The sequence below is a fragment of the Rhinopithecus roxellana genome, chromosome 17 (genome assembly GCF_007565055.1).
Source record: "Rhinopithecus roxellana isolate Shanxi Qingling chromosome 17, ASM756505v1, whole genome shotgun sequence".
Classification (NCBI taxonomy): Eukaryota; Metazoa; Chordata; class Mammalia; order Primates; family Cercopithecidae; genus Rhinopithecus; species Rhinopithecus roxellana.
Genome location: NC_044565.1, coordinates 38,455,438 through 38,470,613, shown reverse-complemented (window position 1 = coordinate 38,470,613; position 15,176 = coordinate 38,455,438). Strand labels below are relative to the sequence as shown.

Genomic DNA, 15,176 nt, shown 5'->3' with positions numbered 1-15,176 from the left:
AAAATTCATTAATTGTGGCCTTCACAGAGATGTTTCATTCATGAACTCAGGAGCTGAAGGGGTCTTCCCTAAATTCAGGACAACATTGAGAACAAGGCCATGGGAGACTGAGCCTTGGAGTAGAACAGTGACATCTGCAGATAAGGGATATTGTTAAGGCCCATGTGGAGAAAATAAAGCTGACTTCAAGTGTCTCAAGATACAAGATATATTTTAATAGAGAAATGGGCAGCACACATTTTGTAATTTTTAGTATCTCCTGTGTTTCTTCCTGTCCCTTTATTGAGAATAAGGAATTTTTCCATTCAGTTTTGCTGTGTGTAGGCTCTCACTCAGGGATAATATGAAAGCATACACTCTTGCCAGAAATTTTTAGGTGTGGACTTGGAGACTCTGGGTCTGAACCAGGTGACAGGAGTTTACATCAGACTTGGACAAAGAACACCTGGCATTTGTTCTGTCACAAATGTATTACATGCATACATACTGGAGTTCCACACTGAGGCCATCTGAAAGTTTCAAAGATAGTGCTGATTCCTAACCGCTGAATCATGAAAATCTTTGACATAGGACATTCTACCTTGATTTATTTGGGTCTGTTAACCAGTTGGCAGAAGTTCACTATGCACCATAGCAATTTCTTACATTTATAAGATTCTCCATAGTCTCCAAAACACTGAAATGTGCACAGTTTATTTTGTTGTCTGTACAGAATCATGAAGTAGATGGAGTGGGTGCTGTTGTCTCCACTTAACAAATAAAGGGGAGGGGGGAGGGATTGCATTGGGAGTTATACCTGATGTAAATGACGAGTTGATGGGTGCTGACGAGTTGATGGGTGCAGCACACCAACATGGCACAAGTATACATATGTAACAAACCTGCACGTTATGCACATGAACTTAAAGGATAATAATAATAATAATAAAATAAATAAATAAATAAATAAAAATATTAAAAAAAAAAAAAAAACAAAGGTTAGGCCATTCATTGTATCACATTTAAGTGCTACATTTCAGGCAAACACAAATTTTAGAATGGAATTACTGAGTAATAACTTGCAAAAATGACTCTTCAATTTACAAAAATAGAATTTGGAAAACCTGTGTTCAATAGTAAACTTTGCTAGTACATTTAAGGGTTCTGCGGTGCATTAACTACTAGACCCAAGCTTGGGGAAACACAGATATCATGGTCTCATTAGTCACTTCCAATATAAGGAAAATTAAAAAATGAAGGCTAAATATTTACCCTAAAATTACATCATTGAGAAAATATAATTTAGTGAATGAAAATGATGTACACAGGCTTTTTTGAAAAATGGGAGGTTACCTTACTTAAAAATGGGGAAATGGCCAGGCATGGTGGCTCACATCTTTAATCCCAGCTCTTTGGGAGGCTAGGGTAATGGGGGACACAGGATTGCTTAACCCCAGGATTTCAAGACCAATCTGGGCAACATGGTGAGACCCCATCTTCACCAAACAATTTTAATTAGGTGGGTGTTGTGGTGGTTCATACCTGTAATCTCAGCTACTTGGGTGGCTAAAGTGGGAGGATCACTTGAGATCAGGAGATTGAGGCTGCAGTGAGCTGTGATCACACTACTGCATTCCAGCCTGGGAGACAGAGTGAGACCCTGTCTTTTAAAAAAAAAAGAAAAAGAAAAAGGTGGAGGGACGCGTTTTTGTGGGTTTTTAAAATATATATATATATTCTTCCTCTGAATTTTATCTTAAGTTTTATCTATCAAGATTTGAGAAATTATAGTAAAATATATTGGTGAGATTGATGGCAAATGACGTTATCAGTTTGTTTATGTTTATATTCATATTTTGCTGTCAACTTAAACTATGCACTAAAATATCTTCTTGGAAAGTATATCTTATGTATTAGATTATTTTTTGTTATGAAGCAGTAGCAAGTTGTTCTTAGCAGTTGTTGGAGTTTATATGGTAAGTAGCCAAGTGATTTCTTTAAAAGTCTTATATTCAGTTTTGCCTTATACTATAAAGCTCATTTAAAGTCAGCAACACTGTATTTTATAGAAAGTATTTATTTTCCTTTATTAAGTCATAGGAACAATGGCCTTTTCCTTGATTGCTTGAAACTAATTGAGCTTGGTTCATCTTAAGTTGGCAGGTGTCTTTTTTAACTTGGACATAAGATGTGTGAGTAAGTGTTCCCATGTTTTAGTCATGATGAGTTATGAGCCTATTAAAAATAATTATCTTCACCTCATAAATCTTTCTTAAGTTTATTTTAGTTCTTCCTTTAATCTTCCTATTAATGTCTGCTAGTTTGGGTCAGATATATATGAATAGCAACAAATTATAGATTTGAGCTATATTTAGCAAAGACAAAAAAAGGCCAGTGGCATAGTATGTTATAGCTGTAGTTCAGTGTCTGTTCAAAAGAGTTTCAGGTTCAACCCAACCCATCTATTTTGCTGTTTATTGGAATTGGGAACTTTTTAAAAAGTTGAATACAATAATTTAGCTTCATTTGATAGAAGTGGATAATTTAAAAAGTTGGAGATGCTATTTTATAGAGGAAACAAAAGGGAGCTGCATTTGCCAAAATCTAATGATGATAACAGGGTTACAATAGATCCTCTGAGTTAATTCTCACTTGTGAATATGAACATTTAACACTTAGTTAAAAAAAAAAAAGAAAAGAAAAAAAAAGAAAGGCTCACACACCTATAATCCCAGCACTTTCAAAGACCAAGGTAGACGGATCATTTGAGTCCAGAAGTTCAAGACCAGCTTGGGCAACATGGAAAAACCCCATCTCTACAAAAAATATGGAAATTAGCAGGATGTGGCAGTGATTCCTGATGTCCTGGCTGCTTGGGAGGCTGAGGTAGGAAGATTTTTTGAGCCCAGGAGGTTGAGGCTGCAGTGAGCTGTGATCGCGTCACTGTACTCCAGCCTGAGTGACAGAGTGAGACCCTGTCTCAAAAAAGAAAAAAGGAAAACAGAAAAGAAAATTCAGCAGTCTACTACCAAGAATCAATAGCATTATTATAATTTTTAGCAAATGTGGTTATAATATTTATAACACACAACTTCCAGATTAGAGGCCTTCATGATAAATCAAGTATTTCGGAGACAGTGTGAGCATGTTAGTTACATGTTCTACAAGAACGTTTTTTAAGTCATGTTCAAGAGTGTGCTTTGCCATTGGCTTCTCCATTTGTTGAGTTCAGGATGACCTATGCATGAATAAATACGATTAAGGCATGAATTTTTCAACAATGAAAAAGAGCAACAGATGTAGCTGACTTTGAACGTGGGAGGATTGTTGATGCACTAGTGCCTAAGGGGAGTGTCTATGAGGGGAGGAAAAAGGAAAGAAAAAAATAACTTTCCAAAATATCAGAACATAGGAGGGGAGGAGTAAAAATAGTCCAGGATACCTCTGTAGGTCTTTTGTAATTGTGATGGGATCACCTTGCAGTTTGAAAATCGCTATTCTTTAAAATGTTTAACATTTTTCTTTTTGTATTACAAAGATGTTGCTTGAAAAAATACATACGTGCATTTTCAAAAATATGGATTGCTAAAGGGGTGTCATTAGGAAAATCAGAATTACTAGTAAATGATTTTATGAAGGCTACTTTCTGTCATCTTATTCCATTTTGGGCTGTAATAGTTAAAACTGTGAATATTGCATAAAAATTATTCTGTTAAGTTATAAATGGAAAGTGACAAGTGGCAAGACTCCAAAATAATGACATGTATGGTGAGACCATAGTTAATTTCTGACTGGTATATATGAAATATTTTAAAGCAGTTATTGCATCTAAATCACTTTACTTCATTATATTTTGCTTTGTTTCGTGTAAAAATAGTTGGTTTATTTTAAAAGAATATTAGTTTGTTATATAGATTCTCCTTTCAGATGATTTAATTTACAACTAAATCTTATCTTTAGTGTCTATTCCATGCTAAATGTGCATTTTGGAAGAACTGGCATTTTTGACATCAGTGTATTCTAGTTCTTGCTAGTATTAGTCCCCTCCCTAAGTGAGCTCTTGTAGTTTGCAGTGATGAATAATCTTTGAGCTGTAAAAAGAAGCAAAATATACGCAGAAGCGTTTAAAACAAAGGGATAATTTTATGCTTCGACTATTAATAACTGAAAGTTCTTCAGAGGGCTTAGTGGGCAAATTTATGAGGAAAACTAAAGGATGAAAGTGTTATGTCTATTCACTGTATTAAAATTACATGCTAAGTCTTAAAGGAATATTCTAGATATAAAATATTTAAAATGCTCCAACTCAGTGTAGCGTTTTTACAATAAATTTGTCAGTGTGAATCTATATGATAGTTAATTCCTATAATGCCTGTAGTTCTAATTTTAAAATATGTAAAGGAATGAATGCATGCAAGAAGATTATAATAAAGATTTTAATAAGTGATTAAAAATAAATAATTAAAAATTTGGGATAAGGAAGAAAAACCTAAACATACTGAGTCAGGCCAGGTGCAGTGGCTTACTCCTGCAATCACAGCACTTTGGAAGGCCGAGGTGGGAGGATTGCTTGTGCCTAGGATTTTGACCCCACCTTGGGCAACATAGTTAGACCCTGTCTCTACAAATTTCTTCTTAAAACTTAGCTAAGTGTGGTGGCTCACTCCTGTAGTTCCAGCTTCTTGGGAGGCTGAGGCTAGAGGATTGCTTGAGCCCAAGAGGTCAGGACTACAGTGAGCCATGTTTGTACCATTGCACTCCAGCCTGACTGACAGAGTGAGACCCCATCTTAAAAAGAAGGAGAAGGAGGAGGAGGAGGAGGAAGAAGAAGAAGAGGAAGAAGAGAAAGAGGAGGAAGAAGGAGAAAGAAGAAGAAGAGGAAGAAGAGAAAGAGGAGGAAGAAGGAGGAGGAAGATGAGGAAGAGGAAGAAGAGGAAGAGGAGGAGGAAGAAGGAGGAAGAATAAGGAGGAGGAGGAGGAGAATATTGAGTGAAAAGCTCTGCTCCCCAAAAGGAGAAAATTTTCATCCATAGTTTCTTCATCTAATACAAAATTTTTAAATAGGTCCTCACCTCCTTCTTTGATTTTCTAATGATCATTTAAAACCTGAGTACATATCTTACTTCCACCACCACCACCACCACCACCAAATCTAAGAAATAATTACTTACCTTTCTATGTTTTGGTTTATTTTTGCTCTTTGGACTACAAGCAATATAAAGGCTTGTAAGGGAAATGGTACATTCATAGCAATCAAATAACCCTAAAATATGATATAGAGAGTAAATTACCATAAGAAACTGTGGTATATGGAAAGTGGTGTGGAATTTGAGAGAAAGGAAAGGATTTGTGAAGGAAGTGACATTTGAGCCTGTATCTTACTGGTCTGGTAGAACTGAGACAAGAAATATTTGAGGGACATCTTGAGCAGGTGAAATACTCTGAACACTTCCTCACATGAACCCTGTGTAGTGGTCTTTCTCCAATATTTACAGTTCCCTTTACATGCCTTCTCTTCCATTCCTTTATGGCTGCACCTACAGGCCTTTTATCTAGAATAACCCTCATAGTTTACAGGGCATCTATTCCTACACATCTCCATCATAGAGAGGAGGAAACAGATACAAAGGATTTAGGTAGTTTGCCCAAAGTCACCCCATGAGTTAAATGTCAGCCAGGACTGGAACTTAAGCCCATGTGCTTCACCCCCCTGCCCCATAGGCTGCCCGATAGTGGCAGAACCCCTGAGGATTGTCAAGGTCCCTTGGGGAATAAGGACCTGAGTGTGGAACAGGAGCCCTGCCAGGTGTGGGGGTACCCCTGGAGGACTAGGGGAGTGGCTGACCTAACTCAAGTTAGATCTCACTTGAGATCTAACTCAAGTGACTCTTCCCATGTGAGGATCCCTCCTGTACTGCCAAAGCAGAGACTATTACTCTAACTTTTTTTTGTTTGTTTGTTTGAGATGGAGTCTCGCCCTGCCACCCTAAATTTGTGCTAAAGATTTCTAGTGTCTTACTATGTGCTAGGAAATGTGGATAGAGTAGTAAGCAAGACCAAGTCCTGCCCTTGGGGAGTTTTTATTCTAGAGAGTTAGAAAGATTACAAAAAGTAAATAAACAATATACTTTCAGATTTGATAAGAAAGCAAAAGAAGAGTCTTCAGATATAAGAAAGGAAGATAAGAGTGCCAGAAAGATGGCATTTTAAGTCATCACCAGATTTCTTTCTATGAAGGTGATGTTTAAGTAACTTACTAAATGGTGTCAAGGAATGAACTGGATAAAGATATGCGGAAAGACCTTCCCTAACAGAAAAAACAGCAAATGTAAAGGTCTTGTGATGTAAATTTATACTGGGGGTCATAGAAAGCCTTTTAGATCTCTCTGAGATCTAAAAGGTGAGAATGGGTTAGCCAGTAGGACAGGGAAGGAGGGAGGAGGGGCACTTTATGCTCAGAGGACAGCCATGGTTACCATATTAGAGGAATTTAGCACATTAGAGGAACAAGTGGGCTAGTGTGGCTGCAGCAGCATCAGCAAGGGGAATGAATAGTGCAGGATGAACTGAGAACTAGACAGGGACTAGACCATGCAAGGCCTTTGAAGGTCATGTTATCCCAAGGATGCCGGCATCTATTAAAGAGTATTTTAAGCAGGGAAATGATATAATCAGGTACATGCTTGAAAAGATCACTCTTGGTTGGGCACAGTGGCTCACGCCTATAATCCCAGCATTTTGGGAGGCCAAGGCAGATGGATCACTTGAATCCAGGAGTTCAAGACCAGCCTGGGCAACATGGTGAAACCCCATCTCTACAAAAATACAAAAATTAGTCGGGCATGGTGATGCTCGCCTGTAATCCCAGCTACTCGGGAGGCTGAGGCATGAGAATCGCTTGAACCAGAGAGGCGGAGGTTGAAGTGAGCCGAGATCAAGCCACTGCACTCCAGCCTAGGCAACAGAGCAAGACTCCATCTCAAAAAAAAATCAGTCACTTTTGTAAAAATAGTAGGAGGAAGCAGGAGTAAAAGCAGGAGAGAATAGAAACAAATAGTCTGGGCAAAAAATGATGGTAGTTTAGATTACAGTGGTGATACTAGAGATGGAAAGAGGTAGATAAATACAAGATGTATTTAATTCACAAGAGTTGCTTTTCATTTTGTATATAAAAAAAACTTTAAGGATTTTAAAGATTTCCTCTTATGTTTTCATTGGATTGTTTATAATTTTAGCTTTCACATTTAGCTCTGTGATCCACTTGGAGTTAAATTGTGTTATGTTCAAGGTTAGATTGAAATTATTTTGTCTTTTTTTAAGCATATTTATACCCAGTCATTCCAGCACTACATGTTAAACAGACTGTCATTTCTCTTCTAAGTTGCCTTTTTCACTTTTGTTGAAAGGTAATTTACTGTATATGTGTCCATCTATTTTCAGACTATGTTCCAGTGATTTGTTTGTCTGTCTTTACACAGTATCACACTATCTTCATTATTGTTGCTTTATCATAAGTCTTAAAGTCAGACAGTGTAAGTTTGTGGTCTTGTTCTTTTTCAAAGTTATCTTGGCTATTTTAGATCCTTTGCATTTCCATATGAATTTTAGCATCAGCTTCTCAATTTCAACGGGGATTCATTGGATGTGTAGTATACAAGTATTACACACCTTTTATCCAGCTTATTCCCAAGTATTTCATTCTTGCAAATGGTAATATTGAAATTCAACTTTACATTTTGAGCTAATTCTAGATTTACATGTATTTTAAGAAATAATACAGGTGCTGGGAAAATTGGCTAGCTGTAAGTAGAAAGCTGAAACTGGATCCTTTCCTTACTCCTTATACGAAAATTAATTCAAGATGGATTAGAGACTTAAATGTTAGACCTAAAATCATAAAAACCCTAGAAGAAAACCTAGGTAATACCATTCAAGACATAGGAATGGGCAAGGACTTCATGTCTAAAACACCAAAAGCAATGGCAACAAAAGCCAAAATTGACAAATGGGATCTAATTAAACTAAAGAGCTTCTGCACAGCAAAAGAAACTACCATCAGAGTGAACAGGCAACCTACAGAATGGGAGAAAAATTTTGCAATCTACTTATCTGACAAAGGGCTAATATCCAGAATCTACAAAGAACTCAAATAAATTTACAAGAAAAAAACAAACAACCCCATCAAAAAGTGGGCAAAGGATATGAACAGACATTTCTCAAAAGAAGACGTGCATACAGCCAACAGACACATGAAAAAATGCTCATCATCACTCGCCATCAGAGAAATGCATATCAAAACCACAATGAGATACCATCTCACACCAGTTAGAATGACAATCATTAAAAAATCAGGGAACAACAGGTTCTGGAGAGGATGTGGAGAAATAGAACACTTTTACACTGTTGGTGGGACTGTAAACTAGTTCAACCATTGTGGAAAACAGTGTGACGATTCCTCAAGGATCTAGAACTAGAAATACCTTTGACCCAGCCATCCAATTACTGGGGATATACCCAAAGGATTATAACTCATGCTCCTATAAAGACACATGCACACGTATGTTTATTGTGGCACTATTTACAATAGCAAAGACTTGGAATCAACCCAAATGTCCATCTGTGACAGACTGGATTAAGAAAATGTGGCACATATACACCATGGAATACTATGCAGCCATGAAAAAGGATCAGTTCATGTCTTTTGTAGGGACATGGATGAAGCTGGAAACCATCATTCTCAGCAAAGTATCACAAGAACAGAAAACCAAATACCATATGTTCTCACTCATAGGTGGGAATTGAACAATGAGATCACTTGGACACAGGAAGGGGAACATCACACACTGGGTCCTATTGTGGGGAGGGGACGGGGGTAGGGATAGCATTAGGAGATATACCTAAAGTATGACGAGTTAATGGGTGCAGCACACCAACATGGCACATGTATACATATGTAACAAACCTGCACGTTGTGCACATGTACCCTAGAACTTAAAATAATAATAATAAAAAAGAAAACTCCCCTTTGATTAGCTCCTGGGGCTAACAGGGGCATTAAAAGTGAAAGATAAAAAAGCTGGAAAAAAGAAAAAGAAAGAATACAAATAGGTCCCATGTATACTTTATCCAGTTTTTCCCAATAGAAACATCTTGCCAAGCTCTAGTACAATATCACAACCAGGATATTGACATCGTTACAGTCAAGATACAAAACATTTCTTTCACCCCAAGAATACCTGGAGTTGCCCATTTACAGCCAAAACCACTAATCCACTTCTATAGTTTTGTCATTTCAAGAATGTAATATAAATGGAACCATGTAGTATTATTTCAGGAATTTATATTTCAAGAATGTAATATCAATTGAATCATATAACCTTTTGGAACTGAATTTTTCCACTCAGTATAATTATTTGGAGATTCATCTGGGTTTTGCATGTATCAATAGCTCATTCCTTTTTATTACTAAGCAGTATTTCATGATATGGTTATATCACAGTTTGTTTAACCACTCACCTGTTGAAGGACATCTGATTGTTTCCTGTTTGGGGCTCTTGTGGATAAAATGCTGCAAACATTTGTGTACCAATTTTTGTGTGATTAAAAGTTTTCTTTTCTCTGGCATTAAATGCCAGGAAGCTTGGGGTTGTATAGTTAGTTGCCTGTTTAGTTTTCTAAGAAACTGCCAAATGATTTTCTTAGAGTGGCTGTGACTTTTTATATTCCCACCAGCAATGTATGATTGATTCAGATTCTCTCCATCCTCCCCAGCATTTAGTGTTGTCATTATTTTTTATTTTAGCTATTTTGATAGGTGTGTGGTGGTATCTCACTGTTGCTTTAGTGTGTATTTCCCTAAAGGCTAATGATTTTGAACTCTCTTAATCATCTTAGGCTGCTGTAACACAATACCATAAAGTGGTTGACTTGAGCAGCAGTCACAGTTTTGGAGACTGGAAAGTCTGAGTCACCAGCAGATTTGGTGTCTGGTAAGGGTCTGCTTCATGGTTTAGAGATGGCAGTCTTCTCACAGTGTCTTCACCTCCTTGAGAAAGGAAGCCAGCATTCTTTGGACTCTTAGAAGGACACTAATCCATTAATAAGGAGTCTAGCCTCATGACCTCATCTAAGCCTAATTACTTTCCAAAGACTATCTCCTAGTACCACTTCATTAAGGGTTAAAGTTTCAATTTACGAATTTTGGGGGGACACAAGCATCCAGTTCATAACAAACATCTTTCTTGAGTGTATTTGATACCTGTCTGTCCTCTTTGGTGAAATGTCTGTCAGTGCCTTTTGCCCATTTTCTAATTGAATTATTTGCTATTGCACTATTATTGATTTCCTACAAGTTAACTTTAATCTCTCTAGTTTTGGTTCCTGACTGAAGTTTATTTTGTCCTAGAGGAGGAACATTTGGCAATGTCTATATATGCCTTTAATTGTCACACGAGAAGAAAGGGAATGTTACTGGCATCTAGTGGAAGAATTTGTGTAGGTAGACTGGGTTCATTTCTTCTTTAAATGTTTGGGAGAATTAACCAATGAAGCCATGTGGACCTGGAGTTTTCTTTGGGGTAAAGTTTTCAGCTACAAGTTAAATTTCTATAATAGAGGTATTTAGGTAATTTGTGTGTGTGTGAAAGAACTTTGGTAGTTTATATCTTCCAAAGAGTTTGTCCATTTCATCTCAGTTGTCAAATTAATTGGCATAAAGTTGTTCATAATTTTCTTTTATTTAAATCTTGTTGATATCTGTAGAATCTGTAGTGATATTGCCTCTCTCATTTCTGATATTAGTAATTTGTGTTTTCACTTTCTTTTTTACCCCAATCAGTCTGGCTCGAGATTTATCCAGTTTACTCATCTTTTCAAGACCTAGCTGGTCATTTCATTGATTTTTTTTTCTCTATTTTTTTCTTTCTGTTTCATTGACTTCTACTCCAATCTTTATTACTTCCTTCTTAGTTTCTTAAGATGGAGGCTGAGGTAACACCTTTATTCTTTTTTAATATAGGTGTTCAGTACTATATATATCCTGGTAAGACTTATTTTACCTGTACAAGTTTTGATATATTGTGTTTGTATTTACATTCAGGTCAAAATACTTCCTAATTTTTTTTATTTGTTTTGAGTCTTGGGTTATTTAGAGGTATCATTTAGTCTCAAGTACTTGTGAGTTTTCAAAATATCTTTCTCTTCTTGATTTCTAATTTAATTCCATTGTGGTTAGAAAATTTATTTCATGATTTAACTCTCTTAAATTTGCTTTATGGCCCTGAATATGATTGTCTTGGTAAATGTTTTATGTGCATTTGAAAAAAATCTGTATTATTCCCTGGTCAGGTTTGTTTTGCTTCACCTCATACATCACTGATATATCCCAGTGCCTAGAACCAGTGGTTGACACATAGTAATGTCTTAATGCATTTTTGTTGAATGCATATATGTATGTGCTAAATCAAATATTTAACTAAAAAGAGTTGAACTCAATGCTGTGGGCCTAGATCAGAGGAAATCATGTGTGAATAAATTCTTTTTAAACAATTTTTCCATAGATTTAGGAGTACAAGTACCATTTTGTTACATAACTATATTTTGTAGTGGGAAGTCTGGGCTTTTAGTGTAATCAGTAAATTCTTGTGAACAGAGCCTTTTTCCCCCCCCCTTGAGACCAGGCCTCACGCTGTCACCTAGGCTGGACTGCAGTGGCACGATCTTGGCTCACCGCAGCCTCCGCCTCCCAGGCTCTCAAGCGAGATCTTCCCACCTCAGCCTCCTGAGTAGCTGGGACTACAGGTGCGTGCCACAACGCCCGGCTAATTTTTGTATTTTTAGTAAGAGATCGGGTTTCACCATGTCATTCAGGCTGGTCTTGAACTTCTAGACTGAAGTGATCCATCCGCCTTGGCCTTCCAAAGTGCTGGGATTCAGTTGTGAGCCACCATGTTCTGCTAGGCAGAGTCTTTATGAGAAAACTGCATCAGAATATACTGGGAGACTTAAGACCAGAAAGTGAGCCGAAGTTTTACACCAAAGCAGAATTGCCTCTGTGGGTTCTAAAAGGAAAAAATGTTTGAAATCAGAAGGTGGAAATGTCAGCTGGCAAAAATGAACTGTGACCTGGTTCCCCAGCTGCATCAGAATTACTTGGGGTCCACTTTTTACCTTCTGAATGACAGTTTTCAAGGGTAGAATCTCAGAATTTTTTAAAATCTTGTTATTTTTGTTTGTTTGTTTGTTTTTGAGACAGAGTCTTGGTTTGTCACCCAGGCTGGAGTACAGTGGCGCAACCTTGGCTCCCTGCAATCTCTGCCTCTCGGGTTCAAGTGATCCTCCTGCCTCAGCCTCCCAAGTAGCTGGGACTACAGGCGCATGCCACCACTCCAAACGATTTTTTTTTTATTTTTAGTAGAAACGAGGCTTCACCATGTTGGCCAGGTCTTGAACTCCTGACCTCAGGTGATCCACCAGCCTTGGCCTCCCAAAGTGCTAGGATTACAGGTGTGAGCAAGCGCGCCTGACCAGAATGTGTTTTTAATCCAAGTTCAATCCAAGTATCCCCTACTCTAGGTGATTCTGATGGCCAACATATTTGGGAAGTACTAATTTGGAAAGTGACTGCTGGTTTATTTGGAAGAGGAATTAAATTGTAGGTGCTCTAATACCTTAAACCAATGCGAGTTAATGAATAATATGTTATTGTATACTTGTAACTCAGTTTAGATAGTTTGTACATATTATAGTAAAAGTGATTAATGTACTTCAATTTTAATCCCACTGAGTTTGACTTTAAAGAATCATCTCTCAAAAGTAGCCTTGGAAAGTTGTTGGATAAAACGTCTGTGGAAATCTGGGACAGGGGAGAAAAAATCAGTTTTAAATGGTGGTTTTATGACTTAAGCCATCATGTGAAATTTTTTAATAAAATATTTAACCACTTACTAAGTTCTTCCTTTCTGACAGGTGTTGTCAACTCCATGAGAAAGTGACTTATTTTGCCTACCGTTTTATTGTCAATCCTGACATGTAATGGATGTTCAGTAAATTTTTGTTGAATGAAAAAAATGCACTAAGTTGCTTGTGGCGGCTTTGGTAAAATTAGAGTAGCTGAAGGTTTTTGCCCAACTTTACCTTAAATTTCCTTATGGGACAAGTCATTGAACCTCTTTGGTTTAATCTCATTTCCTTCACCCTTAAAAAGCATGCCAGGTTTTCAGATATAAGCTAAAATAGCTGCAAAGTCCTGCCCTAATATTTTAATGGGGAATATAAATTTTAGATGAGTTAAAACAGAATCTCAGTAATGCATATTACCTTCCGCTTAATAGGTGCTCAGTGCACTTTAATTGAATAAATGAATCTCAATCCAGCTCTTCTGTTGTTTGTTTTACAAATGTTTAAATCAAAACCCAGAGAGAATCTGTCATTAGGCTAATAATGCTTTTTAAACTGCAGGAGCTCCTGTAGTAGAATTCAGGTCCCTGGCTTTCATACAGTATTCTTTCTGGGTAAAATTTCAGTTCTGCGTCAGCTGCAGAGAGAATTATTTTTCTGGTTCCTGATTTGTATTTAAAATACTTGCTAATCTGACTTCGTACCACAAAGTGAGTTGTGTATTCTGCCTGGAATCACACTACCAAGACCACAGATGATATCTGTTAACTAGGGCAACTTATTTAACCTTTCTGTCCCTCAGTGTACTCATCTATAAAATAGGAATAATAATAGTGCTTATCTTATAGGACTGTAGTGAGGATTAAAGACATTAATATACATAAAGTACTTGGAAAAGTTCTATAAGTGACAGGTGCTACTGCGATTATTATTGTTGTTCTTGTTGTTACTTATTTGTTTTAGATTCTGACCAAAAAAAGGCATTAGAATGTTTTCTTGGTTATTTTTTAACTTTCCTGTCCTCCTTAGGAACTTTTACTTCATTTTATCTTATTTTTTGAGACGGAGTCTCACTCTGTCACCCAGGCTGGAGTGCAGTGGCACAATTTTGGCTCACTGCAATCTCTCCCTCCTGGGTTCAAATGATTCTCCTGCGTCAGCCTCCCCAGAAGCTGGGATTGCAGGCGCCCACAACCACGCCCAGCTAATTTTTGTATTTTTCATAGAGACAGGGTTTCTTCATGTTGGTCAGGCTGGTCTTGAACTCTTGACCTCAAGGTGATCTGTCCACATCGGTCTCCCAAAGTCCTGGGATTACAGACGTGAGCCGCTGCACCCAGCCTGTCAACTTTTAAATCCTTAAGGTAGGCTGTGGAGAGTTAGTGAGGATTGGAAAAGAAGAAAACTTTATGATTTTTGCTATTGGTAGATTTGTCTGTGTAACGTATTGGTAAAGAGAAGTAACATTCTCCCAATATTTATGGAGATTTTTCAATGAGAATACTTTAAAAGAATCTCCTAAAATTTTACATGTGAAATATATATAAATGTATTTTCTGGAGAAAGATATTAGGGTTTTAAAAATCGTTTTATTCTACATGGTACCTAGATTCTTTAATAGTGTACTTGTTGAGATGGAAGCTACAAATGGTTGAAAACTACTAGATAGATTATGTATGTTAAAGGAGTTGGAGGACCAAAAAAAAACATCTCTACTTTATGAGTGATATGATATTAAATTAACTTTTCAAGATAGTCATCAGAGTCGTATTAAATCCTATGTTGTTGTGATTTTTTATTATGATATTCAATAGAATTTTTCAGTCACATAGAAAGATAAGGGAATTATTTAAAACCAGTACTTGTGGCTCACACCTGTAATCCCAGCACTTTGGGAGGCTGAGATGGGCACATCACTTGAGGTAAGGAGTTTGAGACCAGCGTGGCCAACATGGCGAAACCCCCCTCTACTAAAAATACAAAAATTAGCCAGGCATGGTGGTGCATGCCTGTAGTCCCAGCTACTTGGGAGGCTGAGGTAGGGGAATGGTTTGAATCTGGGAGTCAGAAGTTACAGTGAGCCAAACTTGTGCCATTGCACTCCAGCCTGGGCAACAGAGTAAGACTCTGTCTCAAAAAATATTTTTTAATTCAAAAATAAAAATAAAACCAATACTTGTTTGCCCATCTTTCAAGTTGAGATACAACAAGTATAGTTGAATCTTCCTGTATATCTACAGTTAAATGTTAAAGTGTATTTAAGTATAATTTCATTTTAAATTTGAAACACTGGTATGTTC

At 37.1% G+C, this 15,176-nt stretch overlaps 1 protein-coding gene across 8 annotated transcripts in view; it reads left to right on the top strand.

Moving 5' to 3' along the window:
* Positions 1 to 15,176, top strand: part of EHBP1 (EH domain binding protein 1) — a 352,471-nt gene that overhangs the window by 204,044 nt on the left and 133,251 nt on the right. The gene's annotated exons all lie outside the window — the stretch shown is intronic.